The sequence below is a fragment of the Triticum urartu genome, chromosome 1 (assembly GCF_003073215.2).
Source record: "Triticum urartu cultivar G1812 chromosome 1, Tu2.1, whole genome shotgun sequence".
Lineage (NCBI taxonomy): Eukaryota > Viridiplantae > Streptophyta > Magnoliopsida > Poales > Poaceae > Triticum > Triticum urartu.
In genome coordinates, this window is record NC_053022.1 from 20,987,736 (window position 1) to 21,006,221 (window position 18,486).

Genomic DNA, 18,486 nt, shown 5'->3' on the forward strand with positions numbered 1-18,486 from the left:
CTCCTCTTCTACTCTCGTGCGCGTGCTACCTGCTGCCGCTTGAGCCACTGGTGCTGTGCTGCTGCTTGCGCTACTGTTCTGTTGTGCCATGGATGGGTGGTTGTGCTGATGCTAGCTAGTGGCCGCAGTTCTAAAAAATGGTCAATTTTTCAATTGAAGCATATGTAGAGTCAGTGTACACGATGGTCATTGCTATGTGAATTTGTCAATTGAAGCATTGTATACACGGTGTGCATTTTACTTGCCAATTGATATGTGTGGAGAGAGTGTGCATTGCTATGTCGCCTGTTTATAGTACGTGATGCAACTTTTATCTTTTGATTGATACACTAGTATATTGTACATGTCGCACGAGTGATACAATTATCATATCTTATAGGTGTCATGCCTCAGTAACAGCGCAGCTAGCACATAGGTGAAGTATACAGATGCAAGAACAGAAATGCATCTGTAGCTGGTTAATGTCCCAAGTGTTTACTGAATGCAAGTAGCAGCACTGATGCGAATGCGATGTCCCGTGCTTCCTAAATCCCAAGTGTTGGTTGGTTTCTCTTATGTTTCGACATGCCTGACTCATCAAAGTATGCATTGTAGTCGTGAAAGTGCTCGGTTTATGGTTACAAGTAGTTTGGCTTGTGCCCTCCATATTGTCTCATCTTCTTGTCTTGTTGTACTCCTACTACTGCTTACAAGTTCCAGGGTTTGCATTAGTATTCCTGCTTGCAGTAGTTTGTAGGAGGATTCCAGTAGTGCAATAGTGCAGGAGTATGAACAATAGTGCAGTAGTGCACTGCTTACAATAGCCCTAAAATCCAGTAGCAAGTGCTCTCCTTTAACTAAAACTTTAAGTAAAAATTTAATATAACTTTAAAATCAACTAAAACTTTAACTGAAACTTTAATTTAAACTTTAACTGAAACTTTAATTAAACTTCACGTAAGTCTTTTCCTTTAATAAAAATTGTATGGTGGATGTCTTGTTGTAAAATTGTATGCATAGTCAGGCACTTTCATGTTTTCAAGGAAACACCAGACTTTCCAGTTAGTGCTTTCTCAAACTTCTGCAATTTGCACTTCCTGAACTACTGCTTGGAACTAAACAGAATTATACAATGCACTTCTGTAGGCTGATCTGAGTTGGACCATCCTCTACAGCCAACTTGTCTTCGGCAAGTGGAAGAAAGGAGAATCAGGGTATGGTTTCATGGCTAGAAGATATATTGTTGTACAACAATTTGTTACAAATTGCATTTATTGGTATATGTACGCTAGTTTCGTCATATCAGGATCTTAGGAACTTATCTTGACTAATTTATTATAGAAAGCTCTCAGAGCTCACTTCTAGAAATTAGCAATAGCAAAATGTGGTTAAGATTTAAGGCATAAGGACTAAGCTTTGCGGCCTTTATATCTAATTTGTCATGCATGAATTATGATCATGAGAGCCATGAGATCTTGTTTAGTGCATACACCATTCTTATTTTTTTTCTATCCATTGCTACCCCATCTGGTAATTAGTATATCATGCTACTTTCATCTATGGAAGTCTGACTTGTTACTTCCACAAATCGAACCCATCATTTAGTTATGGACCAGTATAATATAATTTGCAGTACTTGGCGTTGAGCAGCTAGCACTGCTGAAGCTTAGCAGCAAAAGAGGCCCATTTGCTCATGAGAAAAGAATTTTGATGATAGTATTGCTTTTGCTACCTTTTCTTCCCAGGCGTTGTTTCCACTTACTCAGCATTCTGAACCTTTTATTGAGTGGAAATGTAAATTCTTAAGCATATGTTTTGGCATACAAGTATCTCTGTTTTCAAGACCGGTAAATCAAGTTGGTAAATAGATGCTGCTGCTGGACTATATGTTCTGGACTATATGTTCACTGGTACTATATGTTGAGAATGAGTTAACTTGTTGTCATTTATCGAAATTCAGAATCTGCTGGACTATATGTTCATTGGTACTACTTGTGATGTTGCTGCTGTACTACTTGGGAATTTTGTCAACTTGTGATGCTGCTGCTGTACCCCGAGAGGCCCTTGAGTTTGCCGGAATGTCGATTAACTTCCGTTCCGGCAAATTCGGGTACTCCATATGTCCTATTTTCAGCAAAGGTCATGTTGAAATTTTCCGTGAATTTTAGCATGACTTTGCTAAAAATAGGACATATGGGGTACTTGCGACTAATGCATGGGCCGGGGTATCTTAGTACTTAATTGAGTAGGATCAACTGCCCCTTTATTCTTGCTTAGGCTTTTAGGGTGCCTCGGCGTCGAAAAACCCTCCATGATAAAAGCTTAGCTTTTAGGATGCCTCGTTATCGACAAACCCTAAATGATGAGACCATGATCTTGTTCCTTGACAATAACCAACTTTTTGACCAAACTTTGTTCCTATTTATAGAGAAACATGGCCAACAACGATGAGGCCGGGGGTTCGGGCGGCAAGAAATTCTGGGAGCTGTCCCAGGAGATGGAGGAACAACCTCACTTGTATGAGGACGCCGCCTTCCCCACCGATCCTGAGACCACTGATGGTACCGCCGAGGATGACCCCACTGATGCCACCACTGATGGTGCCGCCGAGGATGCCACCACTGATGATGGCGGCGCACGCACAGATGGCAGCCAACCGAAGAGGCAACGGAAGGACCGGCACCCGACCGTGCTCCGCACCCTCAAGGAGGAAGTTACTGAAGTGGACTCCGACGGGAATCCAACGATGCCCGAACGAATAGTCAAGGGGTACTCGCTTCAGCTCGGGTGCATTCTCCGGAGCACCGTCTCGGTCAACACCGAGAACCTGAGGCATCCTGACCGAGGGAATTTGCGCAACCTCCTCTTCACGAAGCTGCACGAACGATAAAAGTTCCCCGCTGAATTTGAAAACACAAGCCTCAAAGGGAATAAAGTGAACAATGCTGCCCTCACGAAGATGAGCAAGGCCCTGTCTACTTGGAAAAGCAATGTGAAGAGAATGATCGAGAAAGGTGAGAGTTATGAGAAGATCAAGGAGAAAAATCCTTTGATCACCGAAGATGACTACAACGAGTTCAAGATCAATTGCTCGAGCACCGCAAACTCCGAATCAAGTAAGTGGGGGAAAGAAATGCGGGAGCTGAACTTAGAGGAACACACACTCGGTCCCGGCGGTTACAGAGTGGCGGAGCCTATATGGGACAAGGAGGAGGCGGACCGTGCCGAGCAAGGCCTACTGCCCCTCTTCGATAAATACGGTGACAAGCAGACCAGGAACTTTGTCAGGGCCCGGTACAAGAAGGACCTGAAAACAAAGGAGCTTACCACGGATCCGAAGACCAGGGCGATTGAGCTTGTTCTGGTAAGGAATACACCCCCACGTAATTAGCTCCATATGGTTGCATTCTAATTAATGAAGCCAAATTTCTAAATGGTTCACATTCCTTCCGCAGGCGACTGAAAGCAGTATCGCGGGGTCGACTAAGAGCAACCCTTGGGACACCACTCTAAATAGGGCGTTGAATGTAATGAAGAACAAGGATAAGCTCAGTAAGCCGACGTCAGCTGGTCGTGTGGCCGGCAAAGGCTTGTCGACAAAATGGTCGTCATACTATAACACTGGTGGGTGAAAGGAGAAAAAGACCAGCTCGGAAAGCCAGGCACGCGAGGTTCAAGAACTCAGGGCACAGGTGGCGCGGATTCCGGAGATTGTCCAAGAGCAAGTGCAACAACAACTCGGAGCGACGATCACCGCCATTGTGCCTACCTTGATCCAGGGGATTAGTGCGTGGATTGCGGGCGGCCAACAGGGGCCGCCCCTGATTCCTAGCTTCACGGCCAGCAACTCGCAGAACGCGATGGCGGGGCCATTGGTGTCTCCGGCGGAGGCGGCATTGGTGTCTCCGACGCCGGCACGGGAGCTTAATGCACCCGGGTGTACGCCGGCCGGCACCTCTGCAACAAGCGGCCCCTCCATCAACTGCACGCCCGCCGTTGGCGGTGCCTCGACATTAGCCGAGCTCGACGCCATCATCACGGTAACTAATTAAGCCTCTCTCGGCCGAGGACTTCATCTCCTTGCCTTTGACTGGGCATCCCTGATGCCCTACATGTTTTCGCAGGGCGCCGCCGACGTTCCGTGCACTCTCCTGCACTTCGTGAACAACGAGTTGGTCGATGTCGCCAAGGGAAAAATCGTTCAAACGGGCAACCCCTTGTTCCACGGTACCCAGATGCCACCCAACTTGTTTAGGGTTCAATTGGTTCGGGTGCTGCCAGGCTACGACGAGTTGTTACCTCCGATTCGACCCGTCGGGGCCGACGATGATGACGTGATGACCCTCAGCGCCTGCCTGAGCTGGCCCCTGCTTTGGCCGAAGAGCCAGATTCGTTTGGGGGCGGGGGACACCACCCCAAAGACAACACCGCCAGTCGTGCCGGCGCCAAGTCGGCCCCATGGCAAGACCGCCGCAACGGTGCCAAACATCCCTATGCCACTGGATCCAAACATGCATATGGCACAGGATCAGAACGACGACGACGACGATACATTTGCCAACGTCGATCAGTACTTTGCCGATCATGGGTACGGTGGCGACTTCATGGGGCCTCCTTCTCAAGAACCCAATCCAACAAAAGACGTGCGCGATCTAGCTGGTACCGCGGAGAAGCCAAGTTGCAACAGGCGTCGTCTGCAGTTTAGCTCTCAGGAGATGCCTCCAGCTGCCGACTTCACCGAGCCTCAGATAGGCGAGGTGCGAAATATGATCAGCCCCAACACACTCAAGAAGGTGGTCTGTGAGCAGAACTCGGTCCCATTACAGGAGAAGAAGAAGGCACGCAAAAGAAAGACTAACAAGGGTGCGGGCCAGCCGGCACCAAGTACGATCCGTGATCAGGACGGGCCACCTTCACCTGAGGATATCTCGAGGAGGGTGCATGTGGCGGGTAGGCCGATGCTACCGAGAAATATGCTCGATGCTGCAACCGGTGCTATGCGGAGTCTGCATGACAGTGTTCTTTCTTTGGAGAAGCGGCGTCTCGGAGAGAAGGATGTGGCATACCCGGTTTTCGCGGCCAAGCTGCCAGAGGGCAAGGGCTTTGTGGATAACTCCATCAGGGGTACGATCGTCCTGCGGTTTGATGACATCCACGCTATGTTGAACCTTCATCCGCTGCACTACATCTTCGTTCGGCTATTTTCGCTGAGTATGGAGATGCGGATCATTCGCGACAAGACCCTGGACATCGTGATAGTCGACCCCTTCTACATGCGTGCCAAGATCTTGGGCAGCGCTGGGGACCGGCAAGTCGCGAGTTCTTACCTCGAAGGCGTCATTCTGGCAAACCAAGATAAGGATAACTTCCTCGTGCCTTACTTTCCCGAGTAAGTCCTCCCCTCAACCGCCCCGTAACATATGAATTCTTAGATTTTGATCGTTTTTCTTTTAACATTCCGTGTTTTCTGCAGTGACACACATTGCACGCTCATCCTCCTAAGCCCCAAATATTCCATGGCCACGTATGTCGACCCGGACCGTCAGTCGAACGTAGACTACACAAATGTCAAGAAGGTTCTTGATGATGTTCTCCCCGGCTACGTCAAATCTGGAGGCACCTTCACCAGGCCTATTCGTAAGTACGGCAAGCACGTGTTCTCCCACAATACGACGTTCTGCTGCGTCAAGCAGCCACCTGGCGGTCAGAAGGGTGCCTACTACGCCATCCATCAGATGCGGGCGATCGTACGGGACCATCATCAACTTCTACTACCGAGTAGACTCAAAGATTGGGCCGCGAGCGTGTCGGCAATCCAGGATGCGGACATCAGACAAGAATTCTTTCGCATCCAGTCGGAGTTTGCGGAAATCATCCATCAAGATGTCCTTCGTACCTCGGGGCAGTTCTACCTCAGAAATCAACCGTCCAACAGTGACATCGACACAATCCTACAAATGCAGGCTGACAACGCCCGTTGTTTCATGACTCCCACGATAGACGGAGGCTTCATCCACGCTCCGGTCCCTTGAGTCGAGTTGAAAGCAGTGATGCTGTGTCTAGTTCTGAAACATCGATTGGCTCATGTTGTAATTAAACTTTAATGAACTTGTAGTATGTCTCTTTGGTTTCGAGAGTCGTTCAACTTAGATGTAATCGATGCTATTAATGTCTTGCTTTTCTCTTCCGATCGTTCTATTGCATACTTATATATTGCTTATGTATTGTCTGTGAATTGGTACTAACTTTTCGTTTGGCTACTGCATAGCGATGCCGTGGTATGTCGTGTACAAGGGTAAGGTTCCCGGAGTCTACGACGACTGGGAGGAGTGTCGGAGACAGGTTCACCGATTCAGCGGTAACAGTTACAAAGGGTACGCCACTAGGGCCGAGGCCGAATCTAGATACGCCCGCTATCTAGCGGGAGAGGGGAGGGAGCGTTGGAGGAACCGGATGAAGACGAGTTTCATCGTGATGATGCTCATCGTGATGACCGCAGCTCTCTTCTATGTGATGGTAGTTTAGATGATCGATATCGACTTGTAATGTGAAGACAAACTTGCGGTCTCGAGACTTGTAATATAATGTTCTATCTTTGTTCGGTCTTTTCAATTCGGAGACTAATATGATGAATTGTATTCGGAGACTAAAATGATGAATTGTATTCAGAGACTAATCTTCTATTGTATTCGATGAATCTGTTGTTGATGTGTGCTGTCTATATTTTGTCCAATTATACATTTTGTAACCTGTGCAAAAAACAGAAAATTAAAAAATAAAAAAACCTAATATTCATACTAATGGCGCATCACATCATAGTGCGCCATTAGTATGCCAAAGGATACTAATGGCGCATCATTAAACAGTGCGCCATTAGTATGCCGAAGTTACTAATGGCGCATCCTGTTGTTGTGCGCCATTAGTATGCCAAAGCACCTGGGTATACATGGCCCCCTGGGAGGCATACTAATGGCGCACTGTTGTATATACTAATGGTGCATCTGAGGTGCGCCATTAGTATACCAGATACTAATGGCGCACCAGTGGTGCGCCATTAGTAAAATATACTAATGGCGTGGCACTAATGGTGCACCACTAATGCGCCATTAATGGCCAAATTAGGTGCACCATTAGTAGGCCTTTTCCTAGTAGTGACGGGTGCAAGCCAGTTTTGCACACGCGGAATACTCGGGATATACTTGACGAGCCTAGCATATGCAGACATGGCCTCGGAACACGGAGACCGAAAGGTCGAGCGTGAATCATATAGTAGATATGATCAACATAATGATGTTCACCATTGAAGACTAATCCATTTCACGTGATGATCGGTTATGGTTTAGTTGATTTGGATCACGTGATCACTTAGAAGATTAGAGGGATGTCTATCTAAGTGGGAGTTCTTAAATAATATGATTAATTGAACTTAAACTTATCATGAACTTAGTCCTGGTAGTATTTTGCAAATTATGTTGTAGATCAATAGCTCGCGTTATTGCTTTCATATGTTTATTTTTGTTCCTAGAGAAAATTGTGTTGAAAGATGTTAGTAGCAATGATGCGGATTGGATCCGTGATCTAAGGTTTATCCTCATTGCTGCACAGAAGAATTATGTCCTTGATGCACCGCTAGGTGACGGACCTATTGCAGGAGTAGATGCAGACGTTATGAACGTTTGGCTAGCTCAATATGATGACTACTTGATAGTTTAGTGCACCATGCTTAACGACTTAGAATTGGGACTTCAAAGACGTTTTGAACGTCATGGACCATATGAGATGTTCCAGGAATTGAAGTTAATATTTCATGCAAATACCCGAGTTGAGAGATATGAAGTCTCCAACAAGTTCTATAGCTAAAAGATGGAGGAGAATCGCTCAACTAGTGAGCATGTGCTCAGATTGTCTGAGTACTACAATCGCTTGAATCAAGTGGGAGTTAATCCTCCAGATAAAATAGTGATTGACAGAATTCTCTAGTCACCATCACCAAGTTAGTAGAACTTCGTGTTGAACTGTAATATGCAAGGGATGACTAAAGTGATTCCCAAGCTCTTCGTGATGTTGAAATCAACGAAGATAGAAATCAAGAAAGAGCATCAAGTGTTGATGGTAGACAAGACCACTAGTTTCAATAAAAGGGCAAAGGGAAGAAGGGGAACTTCAAGAAGAACGGCAAGCAAGTTGCTGCTCAAGTGAAGAAGCCCAAGTCTGGTCCTAAGCCTGAGACTAAGTGTTTCTACTGCAAAGGGACTGGTCACCGGAAGCGGAACTATCCCAAGTGATTGGAAGATAAGAAGGATGGCAAAGTGAACATAAGTATATTTGATATACATGTTATTGATGTGTACTTTACTAGTGTTTATAGCAACCCCTCAGTATTTGATACTAGTTCAGTTGCTAAGATTAGTAACTCGAAACGGGAGTTGCAGAATAAACAGAGACTAGTTAAGGGTGAAGTGACGATGTGTGTTGGAAGTGGTTCCAAGATTGATATGATCATCATCGCACACTCCCCTATACTTTCGGGATTAGTGTTGAACCTAAATAAGTGTTATTTGGTGTTTGCGTTGAGCATGAATATGATTTGATCATGTTTATTGTAATACGGTTATTCATTTAAGTAAGAGAATAAATTGTTGTTCTGTTTACATGAATAAAACCTTATATGGTTACACACCCAATGAAAATAGTTTGTTGGATCTCGATCGTAGTGATACACATAATCATAATATTGAAACCAAAAGATGCAAAGTTAATAATGATAGTGCAACTTATTTGTAGCGCTGCCGTTTAGGTCATATTGGTGTAAAGCGCATGAAGAAACTCCATGCTGATGGGATTTTGGAATCACTTGATTATGAATCACTTGATGCTTGCGAACCATGCCTCATGGGCAAGATGACTAAGACTCCGTTCTCCGGAGCGAGCAACTGACTTATTGGAAATAATACATACTGATGTATGCGGTCCGATGAGTGTTAAGGCTCACGGCAAGTATCGTTATTTTCTGAACTTCACAGATGATTTGAGCAGATATGGGTATATCTACTTGATGAAACATAAGTCTGAAACATTTGAAAAGTTCAAAGAATTTCAGAGTGAAGTGGAAAATCATCGTGACAAGAAAATAAAGTTTCTACAATCTGATCGCAGAGATAAATATTTGAGTTACGAGTTTGGTCTTCAATTAAAACAATGTGGAACAGTTTCACAAACTCATGCCATATGGAACACCACAGCATAATGGTGTGTCCGAACGTCATAACCGTACTTTATTGGATATAGTGCAATGTATGATGTCTCTTACCGATCTACCACTATCGTTTTGGGGTTATGCATTAGAGACAGCTGCATTCACTTTAAATAGGGCACCATCTAAATCCGTTGAGATGACACCGTGTGAACTATGGTTTGGCAAGAAACCAAAGTTGTCGTTTCTTAAAGTTTGGGACTGCGATGCTTATGTGAAAAAACTTCAACCTGATAAGCTCGAACCCAAATCGGAGAAATGTGTCTTCATAGGATACCCAAAGGAGACTGTTGGGTACACCTTCTATCACAGATCCGAAGGCAAGACACTCGTTGCTAAGAATGGATCCTTTCTAGAGAAGGAGTTTCTCTCGAAAGAAGTGAGTGGGAGGAAAGTAGAACTTGACGAGGTAACTGTACCTGCTCCCTTATTGGAAAGTAGTACATCACAGAAAACTTTTTCAGTGACACCTACACCAGTTAGTGAGGAAGCTAATGATGATGATCATGAAACTTTAGATCAAGATACTACTGAACCTCGTAGATCAACCAGAGTAAGATCCGCACCAGAGTGGTACGGTAATCCTGTTCTGGAAGTCATGCTACTAGATCATGATGAACCTACAAACTATGAAGAAGCGATGGTGAGCCCAGATTCTGCAAAATGGCTTGAAGCCATGAAATCTGAGATGGGATCTATGTATGAGAACAAAGTATGGACTTTGGTTGACTTGCCCGCTGATCGGCAAGCAATTGAGAATAAATGGATCTTCAAGAGGAAGACGGACGCTGATAGTAGTGTTACTATCTACAAAGCTAGAATTGTCGCAAAAGGTTTTCGACAAGTTCAAGATGTTGACTACGATGAGATTTTCTCACTCGTATCTATGCTTAAGTCTGTCCGAATCATGTTAGCAATTGCCGCATTTTATGAAATCTGGCAAATGGATAAACAAAACTGCATTCCTTAATGGATTTACTAAAGAAGAGTTGTATACGATGCAACTAGAAGGTTTTGTCGATCCTAAAGGTGTTAACTAAATATGCAAGCTCCAGCGATCCATCTATGGACTGGTGCAAGAATCTCGGAGTTGGAATATATGCTTGATAAGTTGATCAAAGCATATAGTTTTATACAGACTTGCGGTGATGCCTGTATTTACAAGAAAGTGAGTGGGAGCACTACATCATTTCTAATAAGTATATGTGTATGACATATTATTGATCAGAAATAATGTAGAATTATTCTGCAAAGCATAAAGGAGTGTTTGAAAGGAGTTTTTCAAAGAAAGACTTCGGTAAAGCTACTTACATATTGAGCTTCAAGATCTATAGAGATAGATCAAGACGCTTGATAAGTTCTTTCAATGAGTACATACCTTGACAAGATTTTGAAGTAGTTCAAAATGGAGCAGTCAAAGAAAGAGTTCTTGCCTATATTACAAGGTGTGAAAGTTGAGTAAAGACTCAAAGCCCGACCACGTCAGAAGATAGAAAGAGAATGAAAGTCATTCCCTATGCCTCAGCCATAGGTTCTATAAAGTATGCCATGCTGTGTACCAGATCTATTGTATACCCTACAATGTGTTAAGCAAGGGAGTACAATAGTGATCTAAGAGTAGATCACTGGACAACGGTCAAAATTATCCTTAGTGGAATAAGGAAATATTTCTCAATTATGGAGGTGACAAAAAGGTTCGTCGTAAAAAGTTACGTCGATGCAAGCTTTGACACAGATCTGAATGACTCTAAGTCTCGATCTAGATACATATTGAAAGTGGGAGCAATAAGCTAGAGTAGCTCCGTGCAGAGCATTGTTGACATAGAAATTCGCAAAATACTTACGGATCTAAATGTGACAGACCTGTTGACTAAAATTATCTCACAAGCAAAACATGATCACATCTTAGTACTCTTTGGGTGTTAATCACATAACGATGTGAACTAGATTACTGACTCTAGTAAACCCTTTGGGTGTTGATCACATATCGATGTGAACTATGGGTATTAATCACATGGTGATGTGAACTATTGCTGTTAAATCACATGGCGATGTGAACTAGATTATTGACTCTAGTGCAAGTGGGAGACTGAAGGAAATATGCCCTAGAGGCAATAATAAAGTTATTATTTATATTTCCTTATATCATGATAAATGTTTATTATTCATGCTAGAATTGTATTAACCGGAAACATAATACATGTGTGAATACATAGACAAACTTAGTGTCACTAGTATGCCTCTACTTGACTAGCTCGTTAATCAAAGATGGTTATGTTTCCTAACCATGAACAAAGTGTTGTTATTTGATTAACGAGGTCACATCATTAGTTGAATGATCTGATTGACATGACCCATTCCATTAGCTTAGCACCCGATCGTTTAGTATGTTGCTATTGCTTTCTTCATGACTTATACATGTTCCTATGACTATGAGATTATGCAACTCCCGTTTGCCGGAGGAACACTTTGGGTGCTACCAAACATCACAACGTAACTGGGTGATTATAAAGGAGCATTACAAGTGTCTCCAAAGGTACATGTTGGGTTGGCGTATTTCGAGATTAGGATTTGTCACTCCGATTGTCGGAGAGGTATCTCTGGGCCCTCTCGGTAATGCACATCACATAAGCCTTGCAAGCATTGCAACTAATAAGTTAGTTGCGAGATAACGTATTACGGAACGAGTAAAGAGACTTGCCGGTAACGAGATTGAACTAGGTATTGGATACCGACGATCGAATCTCGGGCAAGTAACATACCGATGACAAAGGGAACAACGTGTGTTGTTATGCGGTCTGACCGATAAAGATCTTCGTAGAATATGTAGGAGCCAATATGGGCATCCAGGTCCTGCTATTGGTTATTGACCAGAGACGTGTCTCGGTCATGTCTACATTGTTCTTGAACCGTAGGGTCCGCACGCTTAACGTTACGATGACAGTTATTATGAGTTTATGCATTTTGATGTACCGAAGATTGTTCGGAGTCCCGGATGTGATCATGGACATGAAGAGGAGTCTCGAAATGGTCGAGACATAAAGATTGATATATTGGAAGCCTATGTTTGGATATCGGAATTGTTCCGGGTGAAATCAGGATTTTACCGGAGTACCGGGAGGTTACCGGAACCCCCCTGGAGCTATATGGGCCTTAGTGGGCTTTAGTGGAAAGGAGAAAGGGGCAGCCCAAGGTGGGCCGCACGCCTCCCCCCTCCCCTAGTCCTATTAGGACAAGGAGAGGTGGCCGGCCCCCTCTCTCTCTTTCCCCCCTCGAGGAATCCTATTCCAACTAGGATTGGGGGGGGGAATCCTACTCCCAGAGGGAGTAGGACTCCTTTGGCGCGCCCTCCTTGGCCGGCCGCCCCTCCCCCTTGGCTCCTTTATATACGGAGGCAGGGGGGCACCCTAGGACACACAAGTTGATCCTCGTGATCGTTCCTTAGCCGTGTGCGGTGCCCCCTGCCACCATATTCCACCTCGGTCATATCGTTGTAGTGCTTAGGCGAAGCCCTGCGTCGGTAGAACATCATCATCGTCACCACGCCGTTGTGCTGACAGAACTCATCCCCGAAGCTTTGCTGGATCGGAGCCCGGGGAGCATCATCGAGCTGTACGTGTGCTAAGATCTCGGAGGTGCCAGAGTAACGGTGCTTGGATCGGTCGGATCGGGAAGAAGACGTACGACTACTTCCTCTACGTTGTGTCAACGCTTCCGTTGCGATCTACAAGGGTACGTAGATCATACTCTCCCCTCTCGTTGCTATGCATCACCATGATCCTGCGTGTGCGTAGGAATTTTTTTGAAATTACTGCGTTCCCCAACAGCTATTTGGGTGAAATGATGATACCATGCCAACTTTCAACCTTTTCAGAGTTCATTTGTAGTGCTTTTCATTTTCTGGGTCATATAGCTGAAAAAATCAGTAAATGCATGAACAATTACAAATGAATTCAGAAAGGGTTGAAAATTGATGATGTGGCTTTGAATAGTGCATCTTGAACACACAAAAAGTCTGGAGTTCAAACAAGTTCAAAAAATGAAATCCCTTTGCAACAGATGAGTTTTCGTTCGAAACCCTGATACTTCGAAATAGATTGTCCGTTCTGTACATGAAGTGCATCCAGTTTGTGCCATAACCCTCTCAACTTTTTAGCACATGCTATGTGGATGAAATGATGATACCATGCCAATTTTCAACCTCTTCAGAGTTCATCTGAAGTGCTTTTCAATTTCAGGGTCATTTAGCTGAAAGAATGAACTAATATAAAAAAATGATCTGAAAAACTTTTATGAAACTCTAATGTCAAAAATAATAAACTAAAAGAATGAACTAGTCTAGATTAATGAAACTCTAATAGAAAAAAGAATGAACTAAAAAACTTTAATGAAACCCTGATAGCAAAAGGAATCAACTAAAATGCTTTTATAACCTCTAGTATTATTGAAACTAAAATTATATAAAATTTATGCAACTAAAATTATCGAAGTATTTTCTGTTCAAAACTTTATAAGAAAAAAGAAAATAAAATAAATAAGTAGAAACAAAATAAAATAAATAAGTAGAAACAAAATGAACTTTAATAAATAAGTAGAAACAAAATAAAATAAAATAAACTTTAATAAAATAGATAAGTAGAAGCAAAACAAAATAAAATAAAATAAAATAAAGTAAATAAGTAAAAACAACATAAACTTTAATAAAGAAAATTAAATAAACTTTAATAAAATAAATAAAAATAGAAACAGTAAGTATTTTGTTGAAAGTAGAAACAAAATAAAATAAATAAAGCAACAAAGAAAAAAAATTAAAAAATGCCGCCTACAGGGCCACCACGACCTGCATACGACTAGAAACCCAACTAGTATGTTGGGCCAGGATGTAGGCCTGCGACGGGCCCAGTAGGCCCACAGGCATAACAGTGTCATATAAGGCCCGTAGGCCTGCAGTTCAGAGGAGTTCGAAAAGGGAGGCACAACCACGCTTATAAACTGGTGAGCAAGCCCCTCAGCTAGTGAGGTGGGACTAAACATCCACCGTGGCTATGCGAGGCACATGCTATTGGTCCCGGTTGGTGGCTCGAACTGGGACCAATGCCCACCTTTGGTCCCGGTTTGTGGCACCAACCGGGACCAATGCCCCCCTTTAGTCCCGGTTGGTGCCACCAATCGGGACCAATGCCCCCCCTTTAGTCCCAGTTGGTGCCACCAACCGGGACCAAAGGCCTCTGCTTCCTGCCCTTTGGGTTGCTGAAAAGAAACCTTTGGTCCCGGTTGATGGCACCAACCGGGACTAAAGGGGGGCATTGGTCCCGGTTGGTGCCACGAACCGGGACCAAAGAGTTTGCTATATAAGAAACACTTGTGAAAATTTTGGTTTTCATCGCGAGTTGCCCCCGACAACGCCGACCTCCTCGACGCCGCCAGGCTGCCCCGACGCCGTCCGCCGCCCCTGCCGTCGCCCCCGATCGCGCCGTCCCCATCCGTCGTCGCCCTGCCTCGTCGTCGCCGTCTCCGTCGCCGGCGCAGACGTCGTCCCCGAGCCCGTGCGCCCCTGCCCCAGCCCCCGAGCGCGCCGTCGTCGTCCGCCGCCCCCGATCCCTCTCCTTGTCGCCGACGCCTCCTCGCTGTGAGCGCCGCCCCGATCCCCTCCTCCTCCTCCCTATACTGGCCGCCGCCGCCGCGCGCTGCCACTGCTCCTGCCCTTCGCTGCCGCCGCGCGACGCCCCTGCCCTACATTTTTTCCATAAATGTATTTTTGTGTGTATATGTGTGTGTATGTGTATAATGTGTACATGTTCATAGCATTTTTTTTTCATAAATATATTTTTTTGTCAATTTATGTATATGTTCATATATATGTGCATATTTGTAAAAAAATTGTGTATGTATAGGAAAATTTATGTATATGTTTTTGTGCATATTTTTTGTCAATTTATGTGTTCATATTTAGAAGAAAAAGAAGGAGAGGAAAAAGGAAAATAAGAAGAGGAAGAAGGAGAAGAAGAAGGAGAATACGAGGAGAGGTAGAAGAGGAGAAATAAATAAGAAGAGGGAAAAGAAGAAAAAAAGAGGAGAAGAAGAAAAGAATACAGGATTATTCTATTTTTTTCTTCTTGTCCTCTATTCCTTTCTTCTCCTCTTTTTTTTTCTTCGATATTCTCCTCTATTCCTTTCTTCTTCTCCTCTTTTTTTCTTCTTCTTCCACATGAGGGGGGAGGGGTCGATATACCCCCTCCCCGATTACTTCGACATGAGGGGTGGGGGTCACCGAGGGCTCAAGGGGCGAGGGTCGGAACTAGGGTAGAGAGTCGAGGGTCACCGAGGGGTCGAGGGTCGCCGAGGGTTCGAGGGTCGCCGAGGGGCCGAGGGTTCGAGGGTCGAGGGTCGTCGAGGGGTCAAGGGTCGAGGATCGCCGAGGGGTCGAGAGGTTGCCTAGTGTCAAAGTATTGAATAAATCCATGTCTTCATCATTAGTCGGGAGTAACCGGGGCATGATGGTATGAAGTTCCCTAAAGTTATTCTGGAACGGAGTCCCAGATAGGATAATTCGGCTTCTTGTACGAATTTCAGCAAAGGCCTTCCAAATAGCGATATTCGGAAGGCTCTTGCTGAACTTTGTACCAAAAAGTGAATTATCCTATCTGGGACCCCGTTCCAAAATAACTTTGGAGAGCTTTGTACCATCATGCGCCTGTTACTTTCTCCTAATGAGGAAGACATGGTTTTGTTGAATCCTTTGAAACTATACAAATGTGACATGAGGGTGTCGAGGGTCGGGAACTAGGGTAGATGGTCGTGGATCACCGAGCGGTCGAGGGTCGTCAAGGGGTCAAGGGTCGAGGATCACTGAGGGGTCGATAGGTTGCCTTGTGTCAAAGTATTGAAGAAATCCATTGCTTCATCATTAGTCGAAACTGACTGGGGCATGATGGTACGAAGCTCTCCAAAGTTGTTCTGGAATGGAGTCCCGGATAGGATAATTCATCTTTTTGTATGAAAGCTCTCCAAAGTTGTTCTGGAACGGAGTCACGGATAGGATAATTCGTCTTTTTGTACGAATTTCAGCAAAGGCCAACTTTGGAGAGCTTTGCACCATCATGTGCCTGTTACTTTCTCCTAATGATGAAGACATGGTTTTGTTGAATCCTTTGACACTAGACAAACGTGACATATAGAAGGGGCCACCCCGAACCCTAGAAGCGTTGCCGAGGCCACCCAAATTTACCAAGTTAAAAGAGTGTTGTTGTCGAGGCCACCCTGAACCCTAGAAGCATTGCACCCCAAACCCTAGAGAAGTGTCAAGGCCACTAATATGATTCCTTGTTGTGATTAGCTAGCTAGGTCTACGTTTGCCACTAATATATCCATCTTTCATGTTTTGTATAATAATTGCCATGTTGTACTATTTGCAGAAACTATGGAGCACCGAGACTTGGAAGTAGAACAGGTGTTGGGGGACATAATCACAGCCAGAGGTGATGTGTCATACTATCTCAATGACACCGATGGTCTGGAAGGAGAGGGTGAAGTAGGCTACGGTTATCGAAGAATGGAGGAGGAAGGACATGATTATGATGGCTCCGGTGACCGAATGCTAGTGGAAGAAGGAGACCGTGATGACAGCTCCGGTGACCGATCGTCGGTGGAAGAAGGAGACCGTGATGACGGCTCCGGTGACCTGTGCTGACTATAGCTAATTGATGCATTAATTGTTTTGGTATGTACACATATTAACTTTCTTCTTTGTTCTTTTCTAGCCCTCTGGATTGAGCAAAACTTCAGTAACGAGATGAGGCATGAAGAAGAAGTTGCGCCAGGATGAAAGGTTCACGATCACAGCAATCGCGCGCGATGGCCAACCGATTGAACCTATATGGACCAAGGAAGCATTTTCTACTCGGTGCGGGGTTCTTGTTAGGGACATGATCCCAATCAGCATCCACCAATGGTATAAGCCTAAGAACAAAGACCCTGAGGTGTCTTATGTGAACGATAGGTAGAAAGATGATCTTTGGACGGCGCTGAAGGAAAATTTCACCCTACCACCAGAGGAGGATCTGGAGAAGCCAACTATAGAGCCATTGGTTAAGGCTCATGCTCTTAACAAGATGACAGATCTGTTTAGGAGGTGGAAGAATGAGTTGAAAACAACGTTTGTCGACAAAGAAAAAACTCCAGAATTCACCGGCCGATTTGTGAAGATAAGAGATCGCTGGGACGCATTTATGGCCCACAAGACATCGGAGAAGAACAAGAAGATGTCAGCTACAAACAAGAAAAATGCTGCAAAGAAGGAGCTTCACCATCGCACGGGGTCAGGTGGCTACCTCAAAGCCCGGCCGTTGTTGGACAAGGCTGAGAATGACCTGCTTGATAAAGGGGTCGAACCAAAGACATTGCACTGGCCAGACCGTTCAAGGACTTGGTTCTTTGGGGTTGGGGGAACCTTAGACCCTGAAACAGGGAAGTGCTGTTGGACGAACCAGCAACTGAATATACCCATCATGAAGCTTTAGGAGTATATCGCTGTAGCGCAGCAAGGGACGTTCGTTCCTGACATGGAGAACGACGAGCTCACACTGGCCCTCGGGAATCCTGAGCACTCTGGACGGACATGAGGCACACCAGGCTCCATTTCATGGAAGGCTGGGTTTCCCGAGGCAGGCGGTTAGAAAGGCCGGGATAGGAAGAGGAAAGTGGAGCAGACCGAACCGCAGAAGGTGCACGCAAGGGTACAAGCGCTAGAGGAACGAGAAGCAGTTCACAGCCAGCGACCTGCCAAAGCTACCCCCAAAGCTACCCTGCCATCTCAGCGGAGAAGCAGCGTGGCTTCCACCGAGCTGCTTCAGGAGCCTGTCTTCACGGCTCCTGCTAGCTACCCCGTGGATGCTATCATGGAGTCTCAACATTGCCACCTTATGACGCAATGGCAGAACTTCAAAGTCAAGGCGGCTGTCGGCTCTGTTGCACCTCCTGAACCCGGCGCAACTTTTCACTGCGGTCCAAATCCAAAAGGATATGCTGCTGTGATGGGGGATGAAATAACGAAGGGATTTGAGGAGCTCGAGCTTGACCTCCCTACCGGTGAAGGGGAGACTCGGCTGGGTTGTGCTCTGAAGACTCCATGTCTATGGCGGAAGGAACTCATCAACCTTCCGAACTGGACGCCTCTTCCTCTTCCTCCTCCTCCTCCGACGAGTCAGGGCATTCTACCGCCTCCTCCGGCGAGTGATCAGGGCACTCCGCCTCCT